We start from the raw sequence: 8,250 nt of genomic DNA, 5'->3' as shown, positions 1-8,250 counted from the left end.
GACTGAATGGCAGAGGTTCATTTTTTGCAGTTTTTCAAGTAAAGGAAAGAGAATTTGAAAATTTTAATTTATCAGTTCTTAGAATTTCAATCATGAAAAGGAAGAGTATATAATTACCATTACTGGCATCTGTATACATGTATACAATCATTTATGAACTGTATTATTGCTTTATATGTACATGTATGAAGACAATTCTATACAATGAAATACTAAACTGGACAATGCATACTGTAAAAAAGTTAAAAATGTCAAAAAAACTGACTACCCCCCCCCCCCCTTTCCGAAAAAATCAACACACTCGCCCCCCCTGTAATGAAGCATATTTAAAAGGAAAACATTACTGCCTCAGCAGTTGGATGTAGAAAATGCTTAAAATTTGAAATGCTACCAATTGATACGTCATTTGGTAACTTTGGAAGTTTCTATGTTCGGTTAATTTCAATGAAGGTAAAAAGCAGTAATAAATAATTATCAAACAGAATGATTTTTGACAATTTCTTTAAAGTAGCAGTATAAATATTTGCACAAGTTTAAGAATAAGCACCTACAAAAGAGATTCGTTTTTACCCCCATGACGTCAATCCTGTATCTATTTATATCCAACATCATTAAAATAAACATGCCAGATGTAAACCAACTGGTAAAAAAGAACGGTCTTTAAATATTGCACTATCATCACCCTAAACAAACGCCATTGTTTGTGACATATTATCGCTAAAGTATATAATCCAAAGATACAAAAAAAGACAATCAGAGATCGTTTTATTACGGGCCGCCGGAAGGCGGTCCGTTATTTGATACACATTTAAATATTGTTACTGCGTTTCTGCGGGACAGTTCTTTTTTAATAGAATTAATACTATGCTTATTTTTTATGAATTTAAAGTAAATTTGCAGGTAGAAATATGTTTTATGCCTTTTAGAAAATATCACATATTTTTGGTTTTACTCATAAATGAAAAGTAGGTCATACTTAGTAGATTGTCGAGTTTTTATCGAGACTATAATCTATTCGGAAAATTTCGGAGTTTTTCATTCTTTTCAAAACAATGCATCAGGATCGGTTTGCGGGACATACTAAAAACCTGAAATACTAAAGACCTGAATGTCATTAAATTTTATGTAAATGATGTATTTGAATTTCTATGTGCCGTGTCAAATAAAATGACTTTGCGTGTGTATTTATTATATTTCCATGTAAAATGTGGTAGAAAATATCATGAAATGACATTTATTTTAATTTTATATCATTTATTTACGCAAGAATATGACAGAAATGAAAATTTGAATTGACTGGAAAATTTGAACTTATCCATTTTTATTTTATTATGAGGTTCCTTGAAATCATATATTAAATTAATGCATTAAGTTTTCATTCAATACTATGCAACAACAAAAAACCCAAAATGGTTAACCGTTTGAAATTCATAATCTCCAAGAGAAAAATGATTTGTTGAACTTTGTATTAGAGTAATGTACAAATCATGCAGTGTGTTCTCCATTACTTCATACTATGGCAATGATCATACAATTTCCGTTAGAAATGCTTTCAGTAACGAAATCGATTCTTTATGATAATAGTAAAATTTTAACTTCAATCTCAGATGGAGAGAACTAATATAGGCTAGTATTGCTTGCTGTTCAATCCAGATTCATTTATATACTTATATGTATATTTTTGAATAAAATATTTCTTAAACTTACTTCAAAACAAGTTGCTGAAAGTATATTAAAATTTACCATAACAATAAGTACAACCAACTCTTATTTTCTTCTTTGTGGTGTGTTTTTATGTAAACAATCAATGATTCATACAACAATTATATTTTTGCGGCCCATTTGACGCTTGCGTCAATATGCTTTCTTGTTATTCTATTGTTACAATGTTACTGGCAATATTTAATTCTATTGTTTAAAAAATGCACTTTAAAAATGATTTATCCAGTGGCTGATTCAAGACGGGACGGGGCTGGGCACTCGACACCACTCTAAAAATTGTCTAAAATGTCAAAATAAAGTAAAATTATACTCCTTCTGACAAAAAAAACAACAACTTGCGAGTCTACATTAGCAACGTATTAGAAACTCACGGGATGTCTTTACATTGGACTGATTTCAACGATGTAGTACATGTTCATGTATGAACAAAAATATTATGAGGGCTCAATGGTGCAACATACGTGTACCTAGAAAACCCATTTGAGTAACGCTCTCTTTAAGGTCAAATAAGACCAGTCACCAACCTTTAAAAAGTTGATTATACAAGCTAGTGTTTTTAACTTCTCTTCTATGTCCATTATAAACAAGCTGATATTGTTATTTTACACACTTTATTTACATCGTCCCATTAAACTTGATTCTTTTAACTGCAAATTTACAGCCATTAGTAAGAAGAAGAACAAGACATTTTTATACTTCTGCAAGATTTTTATGGGGTTACAAGACTTTTAAAATGTAAATTATTTTATTTTTTGAAGGGAACTGTAGAATGAAAATATACTGTTTTAACGACATCATTGAAATATACATGCACGATTTTGTCATGTGAATTGGTGAGATTACTTCCTGATATATTACTTTATCACTCATTCGGCATACTGTGAACATATCATTCAACAATGGTTTAAGATTATGTTTACTTCATTTCCCGCATAATTTGTCTGATATTACGGGTTGAAATTTTGACACTTACATATGCCTATGGTAAGTAAATATACACGTTACTTTTACATCACTTAATAATTATGTTAATCAGATAGTGTTGACAAAAAAGTCAGACTATCTTTTTCAATAGTTTCGGAATATGATATAAAGATTTGTCTTGTTTTAGTATCGATATATTAGGTTTTGCATGACCAAGATTTACTTTAAAGTTTAAATAAATATCGAAAACAAATAAAACAAATAATTAATTTTGTAGGTCAGCCAACAAGTAACATTGCCCTCCACCTGCCTGCATTCCAACAAAACACATATACTTTGGACCCTATTGAGCCAAATGAAGATAGATTTGACGCCAGTAATGCTGTAGATGGTTTGAAGTCCGATCTCAGTGGACTAGGAGGTCAATGTTCTCTCTCTGCCAATAATAAAACCACGGCCACTTGGTGGGTAAACCTCACACGGCTCGCAAAAATCCATTACATCATAATATATTACAGGACGGACAACGTTGTTTGGGGTAAATATCTTTTATCAAGTGTACATGTTTTGGCTCTTGTGTAAGCGACCCTATAGTGATCAGTCCGATTGTTCATCCGTCCGTCTATTCGTCCAAAATCTCTTGTCAATGGCACGTCTTCTTCTCCCCTTTGCTCAACCTGGCTCATACTTCACTTTCAGAGCGCCTAATGGTAAAATATGCAATGACAGTTGATCCAGATCTTACGTTTTTGGTTAAGGACATATCACTACTGGCTCTAAATACCCCTATCCGTATAAAAATCCCCTGTCTTCCCCTGTCACCCCCTGTGTTTTCACTGTCACCCCCTGTACATCCCCTGAGTGCCACTGTACAGACTTATCTAAATAAATCTTTGTGCAGATCATATATTCTCTCACCTTTGTTCAATCTTGCTCAGAGTGTTTTCTATCAAAGAGTGTTCAAAGACCTTGAATGACGCTTCTAGGTCAATTGCCAAGGTTATACATGTATCAGATCATGCCCTTTTATATCAGAGCATATTTACTTTACCCTTAACCCTAGCTTGTTGTACTTCAAATTAACAGAGGTTTTGGATTAAAGGATGCGCAGCAATATAGCCATATAGTGAAAATGTAGTAAATCTTAAGAAATCTTCTTTACTCCCAAAAAACTGAATGATTGGTAATCATGTCCACAAATTAAGGCCCCTTGGTCAGTGGTTCAGGTCGTGGGGGGGGGGGGGGGGGGGGGGCAGCCATATATTGTGTTAGTGCAAATAATGTTTAAAAACAAAGAATACAGATTTAAAAATACAGACACAGAACACGGATTTATAAAAAAAACTAACTCCTGACATAATTACTTATATTTCTTTTTACCTGCATGTAAGGCAAGGGTAATGCTTTGGAAAGGGGGGGGGTATGTATTTGTCTTATTTTATTCTGCTCAGGAATTTTAATTTAAAAAATGATCCAATTCACATGTTAGGAAAGAAATATAATAAATCTGCCCATCAAGGTCATTGATATGATATTATGAAAGCATATGAAAGGAGTTCAGGAAAGAGGATTATAACAGATAATGAATTTATCTTTCTTTGCTTCTACAAAATGGAGTTATCTTCCATCGTTTGTTCATAGTTAGTAGTTAACCATTAAATATAATGTAATTTAAAAGTTGTATGATCAAAATAGTATACTAGCCACCTTGTTTCAGTTTATCTATGAAAATTTATAAACATAAAACCTATTTTGAAAGTTAACATATCTAGGGAAAAAATACTTTGTATGGAAGCTGTACATCTTTTTAGTAGTAGGTTATATACAGGTTATAAGTGATAGGTCTGGTGCTAATATATAGGATTAAGAGTCCTCCCCCCCCCCCCCCAAAAAAAAAAAAAAAAAAAAGAAAACAGGGAGAGAACTCAAATATTTGCATTTTCCAGTGTCTTTGCCTGTGATAACACTACGTATCGATTTTGTTCTTTATAAGCCATAGCTTTAAAAGGCGTATAATTTGGGAGCCAGCGGGGTTTGATTATCTACATGTATATTTAAATATATAATCGTACAGCGTCTTAAAATTATATAAATATAAGTAATCAGGAATCATTCTTTGAATATTATGAGGTGATGATTTCGGTCGGGGCGTGATCAAATCTATGATAAAGTCCTTCGGGCTTTATTAGATTTAATAACGCCTTGGCAAAAATTATCACCTCATAATACTCAAAGAATCATACCTTATTCCTAAATCAAATGCATTTATGCGGTTCCTCCACAATTTCTTGGGCTATGGTACTCAGATGAATGTTACGGCCTATTGGCCGCCTGTTTGGTGATGTTTTCACGATTATTTGGATGTTTGAATTATTTACAACCGTCTTTAATAAACTTAAGCCTTCTAAATGTGTATATTATAGAATCTAGAGTATTTTATCCCATTTTGTAGTTAATTCCACTAGAAGATGTTTAGAACTTTTCATTTCTTTGCAGATTCATCAAATGGCTACACCTCTAGATTCTTGGGTTTTTCTATATATGTCTCAAATACAACATCTGAAATTGATGGAGCATTGTGTTATAAGGACAATATTTTCACCACAGAAACAATACCAGCAGTTTTTAATGTCACCTGCGCTGTGTATTGACAGTATGTTATTTATTACAACGAAAGACTCCCAGGACTTGTGTATCCACATGGTTATTCCAAATACGCGTTCGCTGATATATGTGAACTTGAAGTATATGGTTGGTTTCATCATATTAAAACACACTATGTAAAATATTATACTAAATAATATAGTATGCTACATGAACATTGCACTTTTACGTTGTATAAATAACTTCGTGTAAATTCTATTCTAGTAAACAAAACATTGCAAATTTAATGTATTATTTTTCAAGAGTGTGACATTGGATATTATGGTTATAACTGTACTGAAACCTGTGGACACTGCGTCGATGAAGCAGAGTGTTCCGCTGTTGATGGGACCTGTCCTACTGGGTGCAGTGCTGGGTATTTGGACAGTTGTGTAAGACAGGTAAATCCGATTGATTTCTAAACCGTGTAAAATTACGTACGTCTTTATTTTGGAAACACACATAATGTTATGAATTATCCTGATTTTTTTTTATTTTTAGAATGTAAAAGTGGAAAATATGGTTTGAAATGTAATGAGACGTGTGGTCATTGTTCTGACCTAATGTATTGTTCCCATGTTAATGGCTCGTGTCTTACTGGGTGTAAGCCGGGATATGAAGGAAAGAGATGTCAACAAAGTAAGAACTTATAATACATACATACAAGCTGAGCTTTAATGACAGGACTATAAAAATCAAAGTACTGAAGGCCGGGCTTTTTGGTGTGTCTTTATGCATATTGTGTAGTATAGTAAAGACTGAAAATCTCTCTCTCTCTCTCTTTCTCTCTCTCTCTCCTCTCTCTCTCATGTTTTAAATGTCCCCAAAGTGTCAGGCTATACACAAAAATATGTCTTTCTAGTAGAAACAAGTTCAACAGTTGCTGCCTTGAATTTTGCAACAAGCGTTATACATTCAATCCCCATTTCTTCAACGCACAGCAATGTAGTTCGTGAAAATTCATGCGCATTGTGTCCAAAACGAATATTTTTGATTTTAAAACACGTTTTTAATAAGAAAACTGAAAAAGATAGACATTTCTCTCGGAATAAAAAAAAACCCAAAATGCCAACACTTTTGACAAAACGTGGCTCTTTGTGTAGCTATTTGGTACAGCGGAAGCTATAACTTTGACGCTGTTTGGTTTTTTGATTACTTTTGAAGTTGTGCTATTTATAGTAACATTGGCCATTTGCTTGTCTACAACCAGGACTCTACTTTCAGCAGAGCCCGGCTAATTATTAAAATTATTTCAAAATTTATGCGAGCAATTGATATTAACTTTCCGTTGATTACTGCAGTATGCAAGTTCGGTTTCTTTGGAATTGGTTGCCTTCAAGAATGTAGCAGCTTTTGCAAAACATCACGTGACTGTGACCACGTGTCTGGCGTTTGTAGACACGGCTGTAGAAATGGATGGGAGGTGATGATTGCTTTGATGGTTAGTCATATTAAAGTTTAAACATGAAAAGAGCGTTATTAGAGAAATGTTTTGAATTCTGAAGCTAGAAATACATCACAACACAATCAATTTTGTGACATCCGGTGATTTGTATCACGTGATGTGTAAAGAAAATTATTTAATTTTTTTTTATAAATCATAACTTCAATTCATTTATTAATAAGCTGAATGTTAACCAACTGAATGTGCTGATATCTTTCTAAATAAGAGAACACTACAAGCAAAAATGATCTTTAAACTCTTTTAGGATGAATTTAATGTTTTGTTTTTTTTATGAATAGCCTCAAAATAGATTCACATATTTTGCGAAAATGAGGAAATTTTACAAATAAGGGATACAAAAGTGTCATATACTTGTCGTTTTTATTTTTCACGATCTTTTAAAGTATCAAACATTAACGAAGATGGCGAAGAATTGGAATCTAATTTTCATGGCTTTGTAGCTGTGTTTTGTGTTTCACTGGGTTTGAATTGTATCCTTATTGCAATCTTCGTTGTAAAACGGTAAATAGCATGTTAATCAAATTCATTTTAAATTTGTAAGACTAACCGGGTATGTCACGTGACATTACATCACAGCTGCATTTCAATGTTTATTTTTTTTCAGGTAACGACGAGCAAGTCCGGGGGTGGCAAAGGATCAAGTTAATGAAGAAAAATACAGAGGAGATAATGATGTTTCCAAAAAGGCTTCTAACGAAACGTCATATCAGGAGCTTGGTGAAATTAACAAATCAGAAATCTATGAACCATGTCAGTAAATTACTACAAGACAAACAATGAAAAGTGATTTTTGATGTAAGATGACAAAACTACATTCTGCTAGATTACAACAGCTTCTAATATACTTAATAAATATAATACTGTTGTATCAATAGAATTCGCTATCCACATATTTTGTTGTATTCGTGGGTAGCCACATCCAACAAAGTGGCATCTTAGTCGAAAAAAAATAATTTGAAAGGGTTAGTTTTCTTATTAAAACCAAACAAAGACGCATCCACGAAATTGCATTACTAAGAGTTTGCAAAATACCCACAATCCATTAAAGTTTTGCCCCATTTAATTTGAATAATTTCATATTAAGTGTGTGTTAGTTGTTTTTTTTAAGCCAATTACGTTAGGAGGAAGTAAATCCTAAGGACTCTGCAAAAGCTGATAGCATATTAAGTAGAACGTACCACAGGAAAATGTCTCTTAAGTGGGTTAAGTGACAACGAACGATTATTCTTCTTAAAAAAATAAACAGACCAGGAAGATATCTGCATGTCGATGCAATTTTAAATATTGAAATATTAAATATGTCAATGTTCGACTGGTCTACTGGTTTTAAAAGTTAAACAAATAATGATGATAAATAACAACATCAGTATTTACATTAGTATTTTACTTGCTTTTTTAACAAGAAACTTTGAAGGTACATAAAACTATTTTTGTTATTGAACTTTCACATTTCACGATTCAAAGTACAAGTATTGCGCATCAACATAGATTCATAG

General features: G+C 32.7%; 1 long non-coding RNA gene across 1 annotated transcript; it reads left to right on the top strand.

Annotated features, from left to right (window-relative positions):
• The first annotated feature begins 2,507 nt into the window (after positions 1–2,507).
• On the top strand, positions 2,508–7,807 carry LOC105343498 (uncharacterized). Its single transcript, XR_010715162.1, has 8 exons — positions 2,508–2,706; positions 2,924–3,184; positions 5,143–5,397; positions 5,554–5,690; positions 5,791–5,928; positions 6,591–6,730; positions 7,138–7,255; positions 7,359–7,807. It is a non-coding gene; the product is annotated as an uncharacterized lncRNA (long non-coding RNA).
• The last annotated feature ends 443 nt before the right edge of the window (positions 7,808–8,250 follow it).

This window comes from Magallana gigas, chromosome 1, assembly GCF_963853765.1.
Source record: "Magallana gigas chromosome 1, xbMagGiga1.1, whole genome shotgun sequence".
Taxonomy (NCBI): Eukaryota; Metazoa; Mollusca; class Bivalvia; order Ostreida; family Ostreidae; genus Magallana; species Magallana gigas.
This window is presented reverse-complemented; position numbering and strand designations above follow the sequence as displayed.